Genomic DNA, 24,369 nt, shown 5'->3' on the forward strand with positions numbered 1-24,369 from the left:
AACTTAGAATGCAACAATTAATCTGGTAATTATGCATTTATAACTAAGGCATGTATATCTGAAGTGTCTGAAATATATGACCTAGCATGTGTCATTCAAGAAATAAAAAAAATACAAAGCTAGGGTTCTGAAATTCATGCGATAATCTGAGATATAACATGATAATTCTATTTGGAACATATATTTAATAAATTCATGAAGTTATATCAAAGTTCTAGAAACCCTAGGTTTAATCATGATAAGAGAATCAAGAACTGACTTATACTAAGGACCCAATGGGTGAAAGGAACCCACTAGTGAAATCCCACATACCTGGTGTTGAAATCCATGAAAAAATACTTATGTTTCGGGGCTGGAACTGCTGAGCTTTTGGCGTTTTTGAACTAGGGTTCTTGAGCTTTTTTCTCCTCTCTTGCTTCTAATTTTCTAAGTTTTTATTTAATGATTTGACTTGGATATGTTTTTGTTATGTTTCTAGGCTTAAACTGACTAGTATATGATGATTTATGGTCAAAACGACATAACATAGGATAAAAAGACCCCAGGGAAGGTTGTTGTCGGGCCTCATGACGGCCAGGACTGATGGTCCATTGTGCGCTCGACGCCCCATCGTTGGGTCCGTCGTGAGGGCCTGCTCGATAGGCCTTTACTAAAATGGGCATAACATTTTACTCGGATGTCTGATTTTAGCAAAGTTGGTGGCTGTTGAAAGATAGTACAATTATCTATCTCTGGGTAGGTCATGGGAGACCTACTTCGTTTTGTGATAAGATTAATGATCATTTTAAGTTTACCCAATTGCATTTCCCTTTAACTGGTTGCAATTTTTCAACCTACGGTCCGTAGGTCCACCTACGAACCAGGATGGTCATCCATAGCTTTTGTAGAGAGCGGTTGAAGGGATTCTTGATCGACGGTCACGGACTACGGACCATTGTTTGACCTACGGACCGTAAGTCCATCCGTCGTCCAAGACTTAACCAATTTTCTAGGCTGAAATTGTTTGGATTTTCTGATCCCATCGATGGTTGTGTAGGACGGACCATATTTCAGGCTACGGTCTGTCGATGCCTTTGTAGGTAGCGCCTGCAGATTTTTCTAAAAAACTGATTTTTGGTCTGTTTGGGCTATGGGGTGTTACACTATGAGGATATATAAATTATGAGGTTGAACAATTGTTTAATGGACTTCATAAACACCTTATCTATTTCGGGTTAGCTATCTAACAGAGGGACAACACTTGTGTAGTGTATATGATATTCAGAGTGAGTCGACAAGTTAAAATGGATTGGTTAAAGATAGGACTACAAAATGAACAGTTTTACATTTGAAACTATAATTAGCACAGTTGTCATAAACATATATGGGTTACTTAGAGAGTGATGAGAATGATGTTACGATAATGATGCCTATTTTGTTAGAGTTATAGGGTGTCTTATTTTTGTCTTCGGCCTTATCCACAAAAGAATGCATATCGCTATGGATAAACATATTTGATTATGTTTTGCAACTAATCAATGAATAGAAATGTGTGGGTTATTTGGATAAGATCTTTTCAATAAGTTTGAGTTTTTCTAGTAGTTGATCTAATGGACTTTCATGGTCTGATACTAGTTGTATGTTGTAATGAATATAACAGTTTTCAAATGTGAATTTACCTACTTAATGTGTATCAATTGTATAACCAACTTGTATAATGAGATTCAATGTTGCATACATATTTGAGAAGCAAACTAGTTTGTTGTTATGCGCCCTAGGGTTAAGCTTTGTTTATAAGAAAGGTTTTAGTGGTGGATTGTAGATGCAATATTAATACGTTTAGATTGTGAAGTGTATTGCGATTTTTCTAAATGAGGATTCGTGATTTTATTATAATGTATAAATGAGTGGATCGATATCGAAATAACAAGCTTATTGGTAAAGAAAGTCCCAACGAGTGTATATGCGCGAAGGAAATTGAGAATTTTTGTAACAATGTGCGTATAAAATTGAGTTAGTTCTTTTGAATTCGATTGGTATAACTTGGTTTAAGGTTCCATATTAATGAAAAGCTTGACTCTGTGGTGATGACAAGATATAACTGAGCATCATGGTAACAAGAGTTCGTGATGGATTATAATTGAGGTGAAACTATAGAATACATATTGTTGGTTAAATGAATTTTGTATGGTAATGACGACTTGCGAGTATTTAAGGCCCTGGTCTGATACTATTTGGTTAGTAGATTGATTGCATGGGAAGTCATAGGAGGTGCTGAGACACTGCTTGAATAAAATTGAAAGAAATTAGAGTTAAACTGAAAACAATTAGGGTAATATAGCTTAGTCTTTGGAAAGAGGAGATCGATAATAAGATATTTACTTTGAGCAAGGAAAAAATGTAATTTCATATAGAAGAAAATTGAGTTCTAAGACGCATGGTTTCGTCTATTTTGGTCTACCTATGAAAATTGTGTCACGGGTTCATCATATTGGTTAAAAATTATTTGATAAAATTTGAAAAAGGAGTGTACATACGTTCAACTTGAGTGTGATGAGAAACTTTTTCTTGTTTTTTTGACTTTTGTAATGAGTACAATTGAATTTTTAGCGAAAGAAATGATTAAGGTCGATGGAGAGACAATCGATGATAAGCTAAGATATATGAATTCATAAACATCTTTAAGGTATGGGTTAATGTTGATAAATAAAGGGACAAGATTAAACAATTGAATTCAAATCCAAAATTTTTATGGTGAGTTTATGTTTGTGGTAGTGTGTTTTGTCAAGGTATGGATTGGTAAAGTAAGAAATAATTGATCTCATTTAGTATGAAACATTTAGTAGGACTAATGTTTGAGTAGTAAATTTTGTTACTTTTGATTGTTATACCTTGGGGGGGGGGGGTTCACGTAATGTTATGTGTTAGAGGATAAGGTAGAAATAGCATGGGTTGGTTGGTCAAAGGATAAGATTGGTAAGAAAGTCAGCGAAGAAAAAAGAGTATGGTATACTAAAGAGTTCAGCTATTTAAAATTTGCATCATCGGAAGAATTTAAGAGATGTGAAGGAAAAAGACCTCTCATTTAGAATATTGATTCGAAGTATAAGGATGTATTGATTTTCACATATAAGTTCTAATATGATTATGGTTGTAAATTGGTTGGTATAGACTTTCTAGGACATTATCAATAATTTCTATGAAGATATGGTTTTGATTTTGGTGAAAATAGAAAGGTGTGGAAGATTATGTGTTCTTATAGAGGATAAATTGTTTATATTATGATAGGTGACTGATGGATACACAACAGTATGGACCTACAGTTATACGGGGTTATTGAGGATTGTGAGTGAGTTGAAACTACTTTTTTTATAAGACAACATAAATTTTTATGATGAGATACATAGGCATTTGATGGTGAGTAGAGATTATGAACTTATAGTATAAAAACTACAGGAGAAACCACAAATTTCTTTGAGTTTTTTCATGTTGTACATGATGGTATTAAATGTTAGTTGAAAAGTGATATGTGAAAGTTTGTGTGATGTTGACATTAGGTCTGATTCAATTGTTGTACCTCGATGATAAAGTATTTTAGATTTGAAGTTAGTGCTATCAATCTTTGGTGAGACTTATATCTTTCATGTAATTCTTAAATAAAAAAATAGAGAGCCATATTTTGAAATTTTTAGAGGCTACAATGTGTTTGCTACGAAACATTGATACTACTGACAGTTTGAACTAAGGTAAATGATTGGTATAGTTTATGATGTTTGTTGGTAATAAGAGTATTAGCTTCAATGTATTACTATGAGAAGTGTGTGGGGTATAATAAAAGTGTATTTGTAATATGGTGATGAGCACCATACTAGTTGATTGTGGATCGATAGAAATCGAGAGACAAAAGTTGAATAAATTTTTTATTTATATGGGCACTAGGGAAGAAGTATCTTGTGTTATTCGAACATGCTTCCAAATATTCTTATGTGATCACGTACTTCGTTTTGGACATTATTTGAATATCTATACCCACTCATATTTTCACCTTTGAAGATTCACTACCTATGCCTACACATATTTTCACCTATGTGGGTGGATCCCTAGTGAAGGATTGGGTTTACCGATCAAGTGATATCCTTTTGAAAGGATAGGATTCTTTGGAAAATTTAATTATTTTAGATGACATATTTGGTGTTATGTTGGAGTAGTTGAAGTATTTCAGTGGTTCTATATGGGCCACCTTTCTTATGAAATTATATAGAAGAGCTATAATTGATATTTACAGTTGATAGACAATTTTAATATTCATCTAGTCGTTGAGATAAAGTTCCATCTATGTGTGGTTTAATGTGGGGATAATATAATCTAATTTTTTTGTTCTTAAGGGTTGTCTACAATCATAACTGCTTATCTAGCATTTTCAATAATATTGTAAGAGGTTTAGTATACTTGGGTGTACCGTTTGTTTGGTGGTGACTTTATCTGGCTCTTTTTTGAGTAACATAAGTTGAATTCTCCCTTGATATGTATGTGATGTCTAAAGATCATATTTTTATAACTTAAACTCGTGAAAAGATTCTGTTGTTAATTTCATATTGTGATAAGATTTGTGATGGTTTGTGCATTATGAGTGTGTGGTGGTTGATTAAAGTTCACCTCTGCTTATAGTCAGTATCGATTTAGAATGTTATCTACGTTATGTGAGAAAATATTCGTCATGATGGGCGTGTTATGGTTAAATAAAATGAGCTTCAAGATAGATTGGGTTCATGAGTTATTCCATGTCTTGGTAATCAATGTTGATTTGTAAGTCTGTCAAAATTTGATTCAAAAGTTGAGCTCTTGGTAGTTGATTTAGGTGGAATGTTCCTAAAGATAAGTTCATCACTTGGAGAGATGAACACGACTTTGAAAAATTATACCTCGAGCTTTTGTTAATTTCAATTATTCTTAATTCTTCTTCTTTATATTTAGAACTAACATAATTTTTAGTGGTGGATGATGCAATAACCCTCTTAGTCGTTTTACGAATTTTAACCATTATTTTTATGTTAAACTTTTTAGTAGCTTTTATAAGCTTGAAATGACTTTTTGATGCAATTATTGAGACAAAACTAAATAAAGTACTATGGGTGTCATCAGATTTGTTTTCATATGAATAATTTTAAATAGATTGAATTGATTTGGAGGCATAATGAAAAGGAAAGGCTCAAGTGTTGGAGTGATCGTTCGATTGTTTGAGCAAAGTAGAATTGTTAAGTGTGTAAAATCATGTATTTCTTTTTGATATGTGTTAGAGAGTAATGAGACTTTGTGATTGATTGATTTTTTTATTTGAATAATTGTAATGATGAAACAAGAATAGTAAAAGGCTATGTGATTCGTTATTGGTTGAAGATGTATTGATAATATCTTTGAAAAGCTTGTCAATTCATTGTTAATGTTGTATCAGGATTGGGCTGTTGTGAATTTTGCAATGTTATGAAATGGTTATCTCCTCAGTATTTATGTGAACATGTCATTTGCATTATTTTGAAACATAGTTTTGACAAGTGTTATGTGAATTGAGAAAGAATAAGAAATTAAAGAGGATGTCCCATTTCGAGGGACATGTCGCATGCCACGACGAATACTATCTTTTGAGGGAGGTATCGCAAACCGTGACAAATAATATATTTTGAGAGATGTATCGCATACTAGGACGAATACTATATATCGAGGGACGTTTTGCGCCTCGCGATGAATACTATTATCAAGGCACTTGTCACATGTTGTGACTGATGTATGGGCAGATATGTCCCCTTGGGTCCCAAACTGAGAGACAACGGGTATGTGTTATTAGGTCAGACATGCATCACAATACCTGAAGATTGCATTCTATTGCATTGCACATCTTTATCATTAGTGAGCTTGATGTTGTGTTTTGTTTATCTTGTGAGTAACTTTATGTGGAATTTGTTATTGAAGAATATTGAGATTGTTGTTGAGAATATGTAATTATTAGAGTGTTGTTGTTAAGTTGTGTGCTGTGTATATTGTGAACTGTTAGGTTGGGTTGGTTTTGTGCAAGTTATAGTTGTGGAGGTTTAATTGGGGTGTAAGGAGCATATATTTTATCCTGTTAGCTTTTGTTTAGAAGTTTAGTTATTTAGTACCGTGTGGTTTAAACTCACCCTTCGCTACTATATTTTTGTAGGTTATGAGTTTGGATCTTTGTATACTTTATGTTATCTTCTTTTCTGAGGCTTCATGTGGAGATTTGTGAGGTAGTTGTTTGTCATTTCAGCTTACTTCTATTTATGATTTTGTTTTATTATAGAAACAATGTCAATTGCGACTTGTATTTTAATTTTGAATCAAGTGTAATATTTCAGAGACTTGTACACGTGACAACAGGTTGTGAGGGTAATTTTAAGTTGATTATAAATTTTCGCATATTATCGTAATTGTTGAGTTTTAGGTTGATTTGTCTTGATAGGATAAAATGAGTGTGATCACTTCTAGTTTTAGGTTATGAAAATGTTTCTCATCAGTTAACTAATAGTTACTCTTCCTTCATGTATGTCTCGATCTTATGTTATTGGATTTATGTAACTTATTCACCTCACTTTTGTTGTGATGTTATTTTCAATATCACAATTTCATACATATATCTTAGTATAATTTGTATAGTGGATTTGATATGCATATAGCAACACATGATACTTTGAGTGCATTAATTTGTTTCAAGAGCGTTAAGATATTAAATTGTATCGATTTGAAGATTAAATGCTTTTTCTCTTCTCACAAATCAAAATATATCTTTTATACAACTTTAGTCATTCTTTATTATATTTTGATTACATATTAGTACAAAAAAATGGATTTTTAAAAGAGAAAATTGTACATAATAGCAAACATTTAAATTAAAATAAATTCTATAGCTACTATTTAATTTATTTGTATTGCCCAGCAAATGTTGCACATATGTTGCCAATCTGATTGGGATTCACGAATCTAGAAAAAAATTGATGATTTATTTTTATACAAATCCATTTCCTGTCTTCTCTTTCCCATTTTCTTTCAATTTTTTCTAAAATTTCTCTTCAAATCAGTTTTTTTTCAATTGATTGGAGCCCACGCTCTATATTTATACAAATTCATTAGCTATTTTTACCCTCCCAATTTCTTTCAATTTCTCCTAAAATTTCTCCCTAAATAATAGTTTTCTTAAAAAATTATATATAGTTTCCACTGATATAAATTTTAATTATACACAAATTTTTAAAATTATAATGTACAGTTCCACTAATACATTGATAGTTATTGTATTAGTAGCTTCACAACAGTTTCTTTGTACATACAATATAAATATTTACATTGGATACAATTTTGTGCATTATTTTTTTATAAGGATACTTTTTGTATAATGATCATTTACACATATACAATTGCACAAACTTATACATCCAAACTAAGGATGAACCTTCGCTGTATAAATAAACAAACTTGAAGAAATAGACAACAATTTCATATACTTATTCAACTTAAAACAACACCAATAGGTATATGTATATAAACTACAACGAGTTCTATTTTTCATTTATATACATGTTCCCAATATACACTTATACAATCAATTTCTTTTGCTTTTCTTTCTTTCGCATTTTATAAAAATTCAAATGTATATAGTTTCTCTCTTTCTCGTTTTATACAATTTATTTTATACAATTCGTTTAATTGTATATGTATAGCGAATTATACACATGTATGTTTGCTATGGAGCGTAATTATGCGAACTTTGTTATAGCATACAAATATGAACTTTTTATTTGCTATATGTGAAAGTTGTCCTTTTTTAAATACTATAAATACTTCTATTAGTGTACTATTTTAAATGTAAAAATTAATTTCGTTTCTCAGGAAATTCGCACAGCGGAAGATCCTGAATTTGAGACTTTCTACACAAAAATTATTCTCTTAAACGAAGATATTCGAGCTTGGATGGCGGCTCAAGATAAGCCTCATGAAAACCTTATATTCCCTAAGGAGGTTCTACCACGTGGAAACGCTCTTTAATGGAACTTTAGCCTTAGCTGGTCGTGACCAAGAAACCACAGGTTTCGCTTGGTGGGCCGGGAATGCCCGACTTATCAATCTATCCGGTAAACTACTAGGGGCTCATATAGCCCATGCTGGATTAATTGTATTCTGGGCCGGAGCAATGAACCTATTTGAAGTGGAAGAATAGAGTGAATGAGAAAGATAAGGAATTTGGAACCGCTAAGATCCGCATATGTTTTATAAAGAGAATAATCTTATGCTTTGAGAATAATAATAAATGGACAGTGTTCAATTGGAACATGAAAACGTGACTTAATTGGTCCTAGTTACTCTTCGGGGCGGAGTGGAAAACGGGGGGGATTCTGGAACGCGAAAAAGGATCCAATGAATTCGAAAGAATTGAACGAGGAGCCGTATGAGGTGAAAATATCATGTACGGTTCTGTAGAGTGGCAGTAAGGGTGACTTATCTATCAACCTTTCCACTATCACCCCAAAAAAACCAAACTCTGCCATTACTATGCTCTTTTAAGTTTGATGTTAAAGATTTTTTTGCAATTAAATAAAAATTATTTTTTAAAAAAAAATGAAAAATGGGTGTTGTAACTATAAAATAGTATATAACTGATATACAAAATTTTAAAATATTAAAAAATATTAACATAAATTAACGTGAATTTGAAATGAGCAATTATAGTAGAACTACTTTTTAAAAAGAAATATATAAACTCCTTTTTATAGCAAAAAATATTGAATGAGCATATATCATATTTTAATGCAAAATATTTCAATTATATCTCACAACTTCTTCTTATTTATAGCATATTTAAATACATATTATTTACATTTCTTTTTAAAATGTAAAATTTTAATAAGCCCGTTTATTTTATTTATGTGGGAAGTTGTCATGACCCAACAAGTCAGCAGAACTCAACCATAACAATAAAATGTGAAATTCCATAATTAACACAAAAATATCCTCAAAAGTTGGGGTTATCGCGTGTACATTGATTGAAAGGAAAACTCAAGTTTCAAGTTACCTTGTTTCTAGAATAGAATAAGATTATAAATAGGAGTAAGAAGATCTGGTGAGATGACAAACAACTATCTCACAAATTTCTAAGAAGCCAAAGAAAATAAAAGAATGGAAAGTATTACAAAAATCGAAGTTCGTAACCTACAAAAAAAAAAATAAAGCAAGGGGTGAGTACCAAACCACACGAAACTCAAAAAGTAAACTTCTAAACACAAGCCAAGAAAATAGAATACGGGTGCTCCTAAATACACTAACCGAACCTCCAAAACTACAATATGCATAAAACTGGCCCAACCACACAGTTCACAAGTTCAAAGCACACAACTCAACAACACTTTACCAATTTCATATTTTTAACAACAACAATCTAACAATTTCATATCCTCAACAACAACACTCTAAAAACTTATATATTCAACAACAAACTAAATATTGATCAATCACAAGTTCCACAGAAAGACAGTATGGAAGATCAAGTTCACCAATAATAAACAAGTGCAATGCAATGTCAAGTATCATGATGCATGTCTGACCTAACGCTACACGCCCGGTGTCTCACAGTACGGAATGCATGAGGAACATATATGTTCATGCATCCATCGTAGTGCGTGATACGTCCATCAAAATGGTATATCCTCTTATCACAGAACACTTTTAACAATTATGTCTCAAAAGCAATGCAAATGACATGTTCACATAAAATATGAAGAGATTATCATTTTCATTATAAGGTACAATTCACAACAATACAACTGTGATACAACATCAACAATTAAGCAATAACCCTTACAAATCATTGTCAAGAATCGCACCAATAATTAATCACATTACCTTTTTATTACCATTTTTCCATCATTAGATTGATTCAACAAGGACAAGTCAACCCCTCACTAATTCTCATTACTCCCAAACATATACCATAAGGAAATACACAATTCTATGCACTTAAAAAGGGTTTAGAAATTCACTTGCCTCAAATAGTTTGGCATCGGCTCCAGAACTTGAGCATTCAACTTCCGGTTGACTTTCAAATCAATACTATCTATTCAAATAGATAATCACATTAAGATTTCAAAACTAAAACCACTCATAATACTACAGGTGTAGCCATAGACCCAAAATTTCACTCAAATTTATAATCAATCTCCGAATCTTAATGTCAGAAACATGTCAACTTCTTTCAAATTTCTCAAAATTCAACCTATAATTAAGTTCCAATTCCTTCAAACATCACGAATCTAACGATATTCATATAATATGATACACATATTATTCAATTACATATCCGTAGTATCAAAACTAATTTGATAATTATAGGAAAAACCCAAAGGAAATAAAAGTGCTCTGCTAACCTATTCCAAATCTATGTGTAAAAATATTAAAAAAAGGCTAGCAATTACATTTTTGCCTAAAAGTGAAGTTTGCCATTCTCACGTAGGTCGCCTTTCAAAAGTGGTAAATTTTCGTATCCATTCTTTATTTTATTTTCTAAATTAATTATACATTAAAATGATAATTCCTAATAACTTAATTAATATTTACTGTTTGGCTCATTATATTTAACAATAAACAGATTGCTCGCAAATTAATTAATTATACCTAAATAACTATTCAAAATATTAAAAAAATGAACTTTCGAGTACGGGTCATTACGTTATTCACCTCTAAAAATCATGTTCATCCTCAAACATAAGGAAGAAGAAGGAAGGACAACTAATGTTACCAAAAGTCTAAGATAAGACCTACCATTCGGTGTTCATATCTCTGACTGAGCTCCTCCTTAAGGTCATTCTATCAATCAAGACTGATTATTAAGAAGCAGACTAACCCATGAACCCAATCTAAACTAAAAGTCATTAGACTATAACACAACATCATGACAAATCTTTTCTCACATAGAAAATAAAATTCTGAACTGACACCGACTACAGTCAAAAGTGAACTTTAAGCAACTACCACCCACTAATAATTTACAAACCATCACAGAACTTATCAATATTTTCTTTTCACAACACAATCTTTTCACGAGATTAACCTATAAAAATGTGATTTTTAAACATGGTGTTGTCATCTAGGAAAAATTAAACTTATATAACCCAAAGAAGTAAATGATAAGGTAGTCACCCAACGAACGATACAACCGACCATACAAAACCTGTAACAACACTATCGGAATCCTAGATCAGTAGTTGTGACTATGGTTAAACCTAAAAATTAGTAAAACTCGACCCACTTGTCCCCACATCCAATCACACCTAGTTGGAATGTGACATCGACAACTAAATAAATATTATGAATTTCAGACGACTGTAAATATTCATGGTAGCTCTTCTATAAATGATCATAAGCAAGTTGTTTGTGTATAATCACTAGTATACTTCAACTATCCCAAACAACATCAAAAATGCTAGAACTAAAATGAATGAGTTTGTCATGGATTTCATCTTACCAAGAGAATGTTGCAGGACCAGTACACCCGATCCACCACTAGGGATCCACCCATAGATAAAGAAACACATGTGAGCATATACAACGAATTATACTTCAAATCATATTCGAAACGAAGTAGGTAGGTCATATAAGAATGTATGGGACCACTATCGAATAACACAGTATACTCCCTTCATAACGCCCATACCAAACATTTCCATTCATATGACTTCATCTCTTTAAATTTTAGCTACCGACAATCAACTAGTTTGGTACCCATTATAATCTTTCATATAATCAATTAATCAAACCCCACATACTCCTCACATTACTCCATTTAAGCTAACACTCTTAATACCAACAAACATCACAATTATACCAGTCATTTACCTTACTCTTGAACTGTCACTAGTATCAAAGTCTTCTTAGCAAAGACATTGTAGTCTCTTGAAATTCCAAAATATTGCTTTTTCTTTTTCTATTTAAGGGTTACATGACAAATATGAGCCACACTCAAGACTGATAGCATTAATTTCAAATAAAAAATATTTTTCTATCAAGGTAAAATAATTGAATAACGCCCAATATCAACTTCACGCGAACTTTCACATACCGATTTTCAAGTACTTATTCATACCGTTTTGTACCTCATACCAACACTTAATAAATTCTTAGTAACCCCAATAATTCTATATACTATAAGCTCATAATCTCTACTAACCTTCAAATTCCTATGTAGATCGTTCAATCAACAATGGAGTGTCAATCTGATCAAAATCTTCATTAGCCATGTAGAACTGTACGTCCACACCGTCGAACATCAATAAGTTACCTATCATAATTTGAACAATTTAGCTCCGCATGACCACATAATATCTTCTACACATAGATGTTTATCATCCAACAAAAATTTAATCTTTAGAAAAGTCGATAATAACTCCTCATAAGTCTATATGGAACTAATTCACATCTCACAATCATATCTAACCTCATAGTAAAAAATTAATAAATCCTTAAACTACCAACCAAGGGCTTATACAAGAGGACTTATTCCTTAATATTTCTAAAAGTCTTTCTATGTCATAAAATTCTAAATATCTTGAACTCTTCAATACAACAAACTCTTGGTCCTTTGGTTGACTCTCTTACCAATCTTATCCTTTGACCAACAAATCATAATAATTTTACTTTATTCTCTAAATCAAAACATTGAGTGAAACCCCTCTTAGGTTTAACAATCAAAATTAACTAAATTTACTAATCAAATTATTTTTGTAAGTCCTTCCAAATGCTTCATACTCAATGATGGACCATTTCTTATCTTACAAATCAATACCTTTGAAAAAGCACACAACCAAAAACCTAAACTCACCATAAAAATCTTAAATTTTGAATCCAAGTATGTAACCTATGACCCCCTTATCTATCATTATTATCTCATAATTTGATGATTTTTATGAATTCATATATTTTATCTTATCATTGTTCACCTCTCCATCGACCTTATCATATCTTTCCCTAAAAATTGAACCATACTCATTATCAAACTCAAAATTACAAAAGAATTTATCATCACACTCGAGTTGAATTAACATATATATACTCCTTTCTGAGGTTTTATCCAATAGTTTTTTTTATTAATATGATGAACCTGTGACACTGTTATCATAAATAGTGCAAAATAGATGAAATCAGGCGTCTCTGAACTCAATTTTATTCTATTTAAAGGAAAATCTTTTGACATTGCACTAAAAATAAATATCTTTGTTCTCGATCACCTCTTTCCAAAGACTAAACTACATTACACTAATTCTTTTCATTCATGACTCGATCTCCTTTCAATTTTATTGAAGAGGTGTCAACATGTCCTATAACTTTCCATGCAATCAAAATATTCACCAAATAGTGTCAACTCACATCCTTGAATACTCGTTAGCAGTCGTCATTATGATACAAATTTGTTTAACTAACAATCCTTATTATATAGTTGTAACTCAATCACAATCCATCACAAAATCTTATTACCATCATGCTTAGTTAACTCTTATTATCACCAGGAAGTCAACTTTTTCATCAAGATGAAACCTTAGACTCACTTATACCAATCAAACCCAAAGGAGTATTCCACTTTCATATTCATTTTTTACTAAAATCTGCAATTATGTTTACATAAGTACACACTTTGGGACTTTCTTTACCCATAAGATTGTTATTCTGGTATTAATCCATTTTCCTTGGACCTTAAGATTAAATCACCTATCCTCATTTAGAACCCTTGAGATACACTTTTTAACTTAACACATTACTAGCATATGAACAATCTACCATTAAAATCTTTCTTTAAAATAATGCTTAGCTCAAACATTCATAGTAAAGAAATAGTTTGTTTCTCAAAAGGAAATACAACATCGAATTTCATTATACGAGCATGATCACTTGACATCAACATATCCATTTTCGTATACCACTAGTACCATATTGTTAAGTCTATTAAATCCACAACTAGAACACATCATACCTATCGAGAAGGTTGTACCCGAATAGCCTACACATTTCTTCCCCATTAAGTAACTAACATACCACTACAAAATCTATTCGCTCTCTCGTCCAAAGCAATATGCACCCCTTCATAGTTCAGGTCAATACCAGGAGTAATACATTTCATAAGTCTAAGCAAGTAATCATTGATACTATTATAATATTCATATTATGGACTTCTTTAATATAAACTCAATCTATGAAACCTTAGTAGAGATTCAGACCTTAATTGGCGCAACATCATTCTCATCATCCACTAAACAACTCATACATGTTATGACAACTTTACTAAATGTATTTTCTAAAGATACATGTCCATAATCCGTCTATCCCTTTTAATTATTTCATTTTCAATTATTGAACCACAAGAGATATTACATATACCAGACAAGTACTATTTCTCAGTTGCAAAACCTAACTTAATAAGGATAACACATTCATGAAGTTCCTCAAACCGTTATTCAACCTCGTTATTTAGAAATCCTAAAAAAAATTTGTCGAGCCCTCACATAACACAACCTTTTCAAATTGAAAATTTCAAATATGAAACATATATGTTTTTTTATAAATCTATCACTTTCACCTTAGCATCAGGTCTAACCTCGAATCCATGCACAATACACCTACTTATATCTTAACGAACCACATATGAATCGTCACTAAAATTGAGTAAGAACAAAATGAAGCAATATGAATTAGAGCAGAAAAAAAGATGCACGATAGATATTCAAGAAGTGGAGATTTTTCTTAAAAGTCACTATAACCTATCGAAGATAAGTATAAACGTCTTCGTATCAATCCTTGAGAATCTACTAAGACATGGCTTGTACAAGCGTGAGACTTATGAATCTGGTGCTCTGCTACCATTTTGGCATGACCCAAAGATAAATGTGATGACACTTGTCTTATTCCACCAAGATAAGCCAGTTTAACATAAAACCATTTCATTGACATATGGAAATTTCATAATCAATTCAAAAATATCTCTAAAAATCTAGTTGTCACATGTACAAGCTAGAATAGAACAAGATCATAAATGGGAGTAAGTAGGTCTTGTGAGATGACAAACAACTAACTCACGAATCTCTAAGAAGCCTCAGAAAATAAAAGAATGAAAAGTATCACAAAATCAAGGCTCGTAACCTACAAAAAGATATGAAACAAGGGGTGAGTACCTAATTACACGAAACTCAACAAGTAACTTCTAAACACAAGCTAAGAGAATAAAATACGGTTACTCCTTAACACACCAGCCGAAAATCCACAGCTACAACCTTCATAAAATCAGTCCAACTTAACAGTTCACAATTTATAAAGCACACAACTTTACAACAACACTTAAACCATTTCATGATTTCCACGACAATACTCTAATAATTCCATATCCTCAACAACAACACTCTAACAATTATATATCTTGCACAACATGTTCAATATTCATCAGTCACAAGTTCCATAGAAAAGCAGTCACAATATCAACAATACACAAAATCAAGTTCACCAATTATAAAGAAGTGCAATGCAATGTCAACTATATTGATGGATGTTATATATATATATATATATATATATATATATATATATATGGGTGTGTCTGTGTGTGTGGGGATGTGCGGGTGTGTTGGTGGGGGGAGATAAAATAGAGAGATAAAATACTTAAAAATTAATAAAGGTAAATAAAAAAAAAAAAAACCATTTTAAAGACTACAACACGAATAAAGGAAAAACTAGATGTAACAATACATCACCGAAAAATTTAAACTTAACCAACTTCACCGTTAAAATCTAAACTGATAATCTTTTTCAAATTATAATATAAAAACAAATAAATAAACAACTCTTACTACAAAAATTCTTTAAAAAAAGGTAGATTACATTAAAAAAACGGAAAAGGGTCTAAAATACGCTCAAAGTATTGGAAATGGTACAAAATTACCCTCCATTCACCTATTGGCTCCAAAATACCCTTCCGACCCACCTATTGGGTCAAAAATACCTTTGTCATCCACCTTTTGGTTAAAAATTGACCACTTATTTAACGGTTTTAGATTTAAACTATTTAAATATTTTTTTAAATACGTGGCGCTCAACTATTTGTTATAATTTAACTTTTTAGTATAATTTATAAATCAATCCACTACCCATCCATTACTAATTAAACCCTCCAAATTAATAAATCACTCAAATTATTAATGCAACAATAGAAAAGCTACTACTAATTGAGTGTTTTAAAATATTTGAGACGAAAATATCTACAGAAGTAAATTATCATACATTCAAGTGTCTAAATAAAAATTACCGATAAACTTAAAAGTCTGACTATGTTCATCTTAATTATTCTTACGTGTCAATTATGTGATGTTACTTCATAGGTAACTTTTTTTCAAAATAATAAATTAAAAGTTATAAAAAAAATCATAAATATTTATAAAATTATATTTTAAAAAAGTGCATGAATTTTAATTCGGGATGTATTACTTCTTTACCTTTAATCATAAATTTCTAATTCAATCTTGAAAGAGAATTAAATTGAAAGTGTCCTTCTAAATAAGCGGCTCAACATAAATTTAATTGGGGCTTCGATTCAAACTCGAATAATTTTGGATGTCATTGTCATTAATCTATAATTTCATCGTGTTTTAATAGTGTTTATGACGATTTTGATATTATAGTTGGATTATTAATTGGGTGGGGTTTAGTTAGTAATGGGTGGGTAGTGGGTTGGGTTATAAATTATGCAAATAAACTAAATTATAACCAATAGTTGAACATCAAGTATTTTGAAAATATTTAAATAGTTTAAATTTAAAATCATTAAATAAGTGGTCAATTTTGAAATCAAAGGTGGATGACAAGGGTATTTTTGAGCCAATAGGTGGATGAAAAAGGGCATTTTGGAGCCAATAGGTGGATGAAAAGGACATGTTAGATCCAATAGGTGAATGAAGGGCAATTTTATACCATTTTCAATACTTAAGGGTATTTTAGATCCTTTTCCGTTAAAAAAAATCAGTTGTACTATATCACCAAAAAGTTAATGAATGAGACTATTTAGAGCAAGTAAGACCATTTCCAACCAACCTCAATTTTATACTCTATTCTCTATATTTTAAAAGAAAAATAGAGAATGAATTTTCAATCATAGATACATAACTTTTGAGTGTATTAGTAAGTGATCCGAAATAATTTATTAATAATGAGTGGGAGCACTCATCTACTTTTTCAACAAGAAATGAATAATAGTTAATAAAATTTATTATTTTCCTTTAATTTATTTAATTTGTAATATAATTTATATTGCAATACATATTGAACTAAGACTTTTCCTTTTTTAAAAAGGAAATTTACATAAATATACTATAAATAAAAAATATTTACTATTTATAGTAATAACTTGTTTTTTTCTTTTCTTGATCACTTTTACTACATTTATAATACGCTTTTAATTCATATTACAAAGGGCACATTTTATCAACATATAATATAAGTCTTATTGGTGGATGATATATTTATCACACATATTAATACACATATAATACAAACTATCAACTTTTTACCAAACAAGCATAATATATTTTTAAAAACATTTATAATGTATATACATATACAAATTTCACATAGTATTGCTATAAATGTAATAACTAAAAAGTATCGCTAAAATCCGTTATTATTTATTAAAAGGAAGCTATCCAAGTAATTTTTCCTTTTAAAAATTGTTTAAGTATAAAATGGAGCAATTGCATAAATATTTATATTTAATTAATTACATTGACTTTTATTTTTATTTTTATGTTCGTTTTTGATATACTATGAGTTATTATTTGTTACTCATGCTAATTTAATTTTCCAATTTTGACTTTAACATTATTAATATCATGTGTTATAAAACGAGAGCAAAATGCAATAGTACAAAACAAGAAATGGAAGATAAATGTGAATGAGAAATATAGAGTAGAGAGTTTTTTTTTATCTCTTTTGTTGTCTATTTTCTAAGTGTGGATACCATCCTTTTATAGGATGTTTAAATCACCGTTTTACAACATTTGGTAATAATACGTTACTATAGTACTTAATTAATATAATAAATACACTTAATTACTGTAATAAATGGATACATTACGTTAAGATAGGTAAAGAAACACCCACACAATTAAGTAAAATTTTAAAACCCTCCTGCATGTTTAAAGATAATGTGCCTCATTAAAACCTTACTTAGAAAAAACGAGTGGGAATCCTAGTGAAGGAAAAATAATACATACATCTTGTAATACGCCTTGAGTGCTGCCTCATTGAAAACCTTACCATGGGACAAACTCATGGCTAAGGGAAAAAGAGTACATTGCATATTTGATCCACGTGATGAAAAACTTATTTGATATCTTGGAGACGATGCATCCCAACCTTATATCTTAGCTTCTCAAATGTTGATGTTGACAATGCCTTATTAAATGAATCTTCAAGATTATCACTTTAACGAATCTATTGAATGTTTATCTCACCATTTTGTTGAAGACCAAGTGCGAAAAAGAACTTAGGTAAAATAAGCTTTGTTCAGTCTCCTTTGATATATCCTTCCTTTATTTGAGATATGTAAGCAACATTATCTTGATACAATGTTATTGGAATCTTTGTTTGCACAGAAAGACTGCATAATTACAAAATATGTTGAGTCATTGATCTTAACCATATACACTATCGACTGTCTTCATGAATAACTATTATCTCTACATTATTCGAAGAAGTAGCATCTATTGTTTGCCTCATCGAAAGCCATGATATAGATGTACTCCATATGTGAATAAATAACCTATTTGAGATCTATCTTTATCTGGACCAAACAGATATCTCATATTTGAATAACCGATAAACTTTGACTTGGATGAATTAGAATACAACAATCCCATATCAATTGTTCATTGAAGATATCTAGATATATGTTTAACACCTTTGCATTGTCTTCTTGTTGGACATGAGCTGAATCTCGCCTATAAAATTACTCGCAAAAAAAAAATTGGTCGGGTATTGTTGGCAAGGTAAATTAGTGCCCCAATTGGAATAATATATGATGTTTCATCCCCAAAAAAAACTCTTCATCTTTTTTTTGAGGTCGAAATGAATCTTTATCTATATCAAGAGATCTTACAACCATCAGGGTACTCAATAGGTGTGATTTATCTATGTAAAATTGCTTTAAAACCTTTTATGTATATGTTGATTGGTGGATATATATTCCAATTTTCAAGTGTTCAATATGAAGGAAAAGAAAATTTTTTGTCTTCCCAAAATCTTTCATTTCAAATTCTATCTTCAAACACTCAACAACTTTTGAAAGCTATGTAGAAGTTCCAATGATGTTCAAGTCATCAACATAAATAGATATTTTTACAAATTCAAATTTTGACCTTCTTCAAAAACTACAATAAAAATAAGGTCATTCTTATACCCTATCTTTAGCAAATATTCGCTACGAAGATTATACCACATTCACCCTGATTATTTCAATCCATATAAGGAATTCTAAATCTTAATTGAATAACTTTCTTTGAATTTTTGTGTGATTCAATCACTTTGAGTGCTTGATTGATTTTGAAAAAAAGAATATGGTCTAGAGATCCACATAAATAGGTCATGACAACGTCCAATAGATGAATTTCAAGCTTTTCATGAACTGTCATATTTATTAGAGACGTGAAGGTAATTGCATCTACCACAGGATAGTATGTCTGCTCATACTTAATGTCAGACCTTTGCAAAAATTCTTGTGCAAGAAATCGTGCTTTATATCTAACGACTTTACCATTTTCATTGCATTTTTGCACAAAAATCCATTTATGCCCCAATGGCTTGACATCTTCAGGTGTTCGGACTATTGAACTAAAAATTTCACATTTTCAAATGAAGTCAATTCTGTTTGAATTGTTTCCTTTCATTTTGGCCAATCATTTCTTTGTCTAGATTCATTGATAGATCTTGATTCCAAATCATTATCTTGTTGCATTATTTCAACTAAAACTTTATAGGAAAAAATATTACTCACCATAGTATTATTTCGCTTTCAGCTTTTTCTCGTCGAGACATAATTTATAGAGATTTCTTCATTCTCATTATTTTCAGGTACATGGACCTCCTATGTAGTATCATCATTTATTATGTCTCAGAGATCTTCATGAACAATTACCTCTATATTATGATCATCTTGATCATTTATTTCTTTCCTTTTCCAAGGATTTTTATCATTGGAACCAAGTCTATCACATTTTAAGAGTGATCCAGACTCATTTGCCTTAATATTTTGTCTTATAGGGACATCAACTCGAACATGAGACTTAAAAACTAGGATATATGATGTAGTAACCTGTGAAAGGTTAGTAAATTCATTCGGCAGTTGATTTGTAATATTTTGCAAATAAATTATCCTTTGAACTTCTTGCATACATTGATTTGTTCAACGATCTTAATGAGATAGTGAAATTGGATTCCTATCTAACTTATTGCACCAACTGTTTTTGTTCTCCCCCTAATGTTGGGTGTATTGATTCGTCAAAATAATAATCATCAAATCTTGTCGTAAATAATTCTCCAGTTCTAGGTTCCAAATATTTTTTAATAGAACGAGATTCATATGCAACATATATCCACAACCTTCTTTGGGGACCCATCTTTGTGCACTGTGGTGGAGCAATTCGGATATATACCACAAACCAAAGATTCAAAGATGGGAAATGTGTGACTCATGACCAAAAACCAATTGTAATAGGGAGATGATGTGATAACTATTTGGCCTTATGTGCACAAGTGTTGTTGCATGCAAAATAGAATGCCCCTAAACCGAAACAGGAAACTTTATTCTCATCAACAAGGGTCTAGCTATCAATTGAAGACATTTAATCAATGACTATGATAAACCATTTTGAGTATGAACATGTGCCACAAGAAGTTCCACTATTATTCCGGTGGACAAACAATAATCATTAAATGTCTGAGATGTAAACTCACCAGCATTATCAAGACGCATTATTTTTATTGCATAATCTGGAATTTGTGTCTTTAACCTTATTATATGAGCCAAAAACCTAGCAAAAGTTGTATTGCAAGTTGATAATAAGCACACATTATACTATCTTGAAGATGCAACTATCAAGACTATATAATATTAAGGGGTCCATATGCAGGGTTAATAGGTCCACATATATCACCTTGTATCAGCTCCAGAAATGGAGGGAATTTCAATCCAACCTTAGAGACTGATGATTTGATAACCAACTTTCCTTGTGAATAAGCACCACAAGTGAATTCCTTTTATTGAAGAACACTTTGGTTCTTCAGAGTATGCAAATGTGAATTCTCAATTACTTTTCACATCATAGTATAAACGGTATGTCCCAACCCATCATGACAAATGATAAAATCATTATAATTAGTAAAACTTTTGTTTACTATGGCATGTGACTTAATTGTACCAATATGTGTATTGTACAACCCAGAAGAAAGTGAATGGGAATTTTTATGCACAATTTTCTTCTTTGCATCTGTTGTAGCGATATAAAGTTATTCAACCTTTCTTTCACTCGTAGTCTCAACATGCTAGTCGTTTTTAGGAATAAGCTTGAAACTTAACAAGTTTCTATGAGACTTACTATAATACAATGCATCACAATTAACAAAATTTTCTCCAGGTAGTAATAATGGCGGTCATCTAGATCCCTCAATTATTTTTTACTACCGGATATTGTATTAAGATATGCCTTTTTCATTATTAAATGAAAGAAATATTTCTTTTATCTTAGTATCGTATGAGTTGTGGCACTTTCCATAAGACACATACCTCTACTACTCATTTTGGATATAGCAGAAGTCTGGGAAATATTATTTATCTTCATATGAATAAAAATGCATAATAAGAAGTACGAAACATAATAAAAGAAAATTTAAGTACCTGAACGTTAAATAAGACATTAAAAATACAGAAAAACATTATTCATTTCCTAGATCAATTATCAATCTTAGTTGTGATTCCAAAAGAAGTCCTCAACTTCCAGATGAGTAATATCATTGAGCCCATCAAAGGAATCATCTTTCAATGCTAAGTTTGCCTCAACATTCTCATTATATTTTCGAGATGATCTTGCCTCCAAATCATCTTTGAGAGTCAAATGTGACTCTACCCGCGCATTACAAGAGGAGGCACTGACTTTATTTCCTTTCCTTTTGAAGGAATTCTAATACATCCTGACAAAATGCTCAGGTGCCTGACATTCATTTTTCTTGTGACCTTTAAGGCCACATTGATGACAGTGATCACCCTTTCCTTTAGAAGGATTATTTTGAGAACTCATATTGTTGTCCCTTTTGTTATGACCACCATCTCAACGATTATTGTAGCGTCTTTTGCCTTTGCCACGCCCGCACACATTATTATGGCCCCAATTATTTTGTCTTATTTCAGACTGATCGTGTGCATCAACCGCGTTTGCCTTTAGTAATGTGGCACTTCCAGCAGGACGGGCTTCATGATTTTTCATTAAAAGGTCATTATGTTGCTCAGCCACCAAAGGACATGAGATCAGTTCAAAAATTTTCTGAAAACTTTTTTTAAGATATTGCTGCTGTTATCATATTACAGGCATGGAATGTAGTTAGTGTCTTTTGCAACAAGTCCTCATCATTTATTGTTTCCCCACATAATTCCAAGTGGAAAGTTTTTCTAACTACAATAGAATTATACTTAATTATGATTTATAACCTTGAAACTGTAAATGCATTTACTCAAATTGAGCCCTTGGCAATACCGTTTCCTTGAGTTGTTCATACCTCCCATTCAAACCTATCCACAATTCAAGTGGATTTTTTACTGTAGTATTCAACCTTCAGGCTTTCATTAATATGATGACGAAGGAAAATCATAACTTTCAATTTATCCTGACATGATGCCTTATTTTCTTCGATTATACAATCACCAAGACCTTTTGCGGTAAGGTGAATTTCATTATCAAGTAGCCATGACAAAATAATTTTTTTCAGAAATGTCAAGTACCACAAATTTAAAATTTGACAAATTCGACATGATGAAAACTATCATAAAATAGTTGAGTTAATAACACGATGTTCATTTTTTTTAATAAAAGATAACTTTATGTTCCAAATGATTAAGATTTAGTATAAAGTATATTATATTCATGAACATGAAATGTTACAAAAACATGTAAACTCGTAAAGTATGAAACGGTGAATTTAATATAAGTTCTAATTATTTTTAAATATTTATTTCTAGTTTTAAAAGTTGTTAACCTCTAACATTTGTAAGTTTTTCTTGTCATATTTAATATAATACTACTCTCTTTATGACACAAAAAATATTTCTCATAAATTTATGACAAGAAAATATGTACAAGTTTTCTAGCTATCACGCTACATATTGCTTCGTATTAAATTACAAGTTTTCTTACTATCATGCTATCATATTGCTTAGTATTAAATTTAAAGTTATACATTAATAGCATAAATAAGATAACAGTATAATCTTCAAATGTATTGATTATTATGCCTAGTTAAGTAATATGATAATACCTAGAGCAAGTTATATATGCAATAAGCAAAATACTAAGCAAAGATTTATACAAGTCCAATACTTGACTTGTATAGGAAATTGATTAACGTTATAGGAAAAAACATAATTCTGAATTAAGTAGGCCTTAATTGATTAGAGACTCGTGCTGATAGGATGTTATAAGATGAGAACAAAATGCAATAATACTCAACATGAAATGGAAAGATAAATGCTAATGAGAAATATAGACTAGAGAGTATTCTTTTATCTATTTTGTTGTGTATTTTCTAATGGTGAACTCCATCCTTTTATAGTATGTTTAGATCATCCTTTTATAAAATTTGATAATACTTTATTATAATATTTAATTAATATAATAAATGGATACATTACGTTAGGGTAGGTTAAATAAACATCCACACAATTAAGTGAATTTGTAACAATAAGGAATATTTTTATTTTTTTGATTTTCAATTAATCAAATGTAAAATATACCAAAATATCCTTTAATGTTATGATATTTATTATATTTAGGTGAACAATTATAACTATAAACTTGCTAACAAGGAAATAATAGTTTTTACTTTTAACTAGATTTTTAAAAATAGTAGAAAAATAATATTTAAACATATGAAGTATTCATTTTTTAATCAAATTAAGATAATTTTAAATTAAATGTGCTAAGTAAGTTACTTAATAATTTATATCATTAATTTTAATGTATCATATTTTTATTTTAAATTAAATAAATTAGTAATTTTAAAAGATTCACACAACTTACGGGTACGAATACTACT

General features: G+C 30.6%; 1 pseudogene; it reads left to right on the forward strand.

Annotated features, from left to right (window-relative positions):
• The window catches only part of LOC101265110 (peptidyl-prolyl cis-trans isomerase CYP59-like), a 58,787-nt pseudogene extending 50,750 nt beyond the window's left edge, over positions 1-8,037 (forward strand).
• The last annotated feature ends 16,332 nt before the right edge of the window (positions 8,038-24,369 follow it).

The sequence above is a fragment of the Solanum lycopersicum genome, chromosome 12 (assembly GCF_036512215.1).
Source record: "Solanum lycopersicum chromosome 12, SLM_r2.1".
Lineage (NCBI taxonomy): Eukaryota > Viridiplantae > Streptophyta > Magnoliopsida > Solanales > Solanaceae > Solanum > Solanum lycopersicum.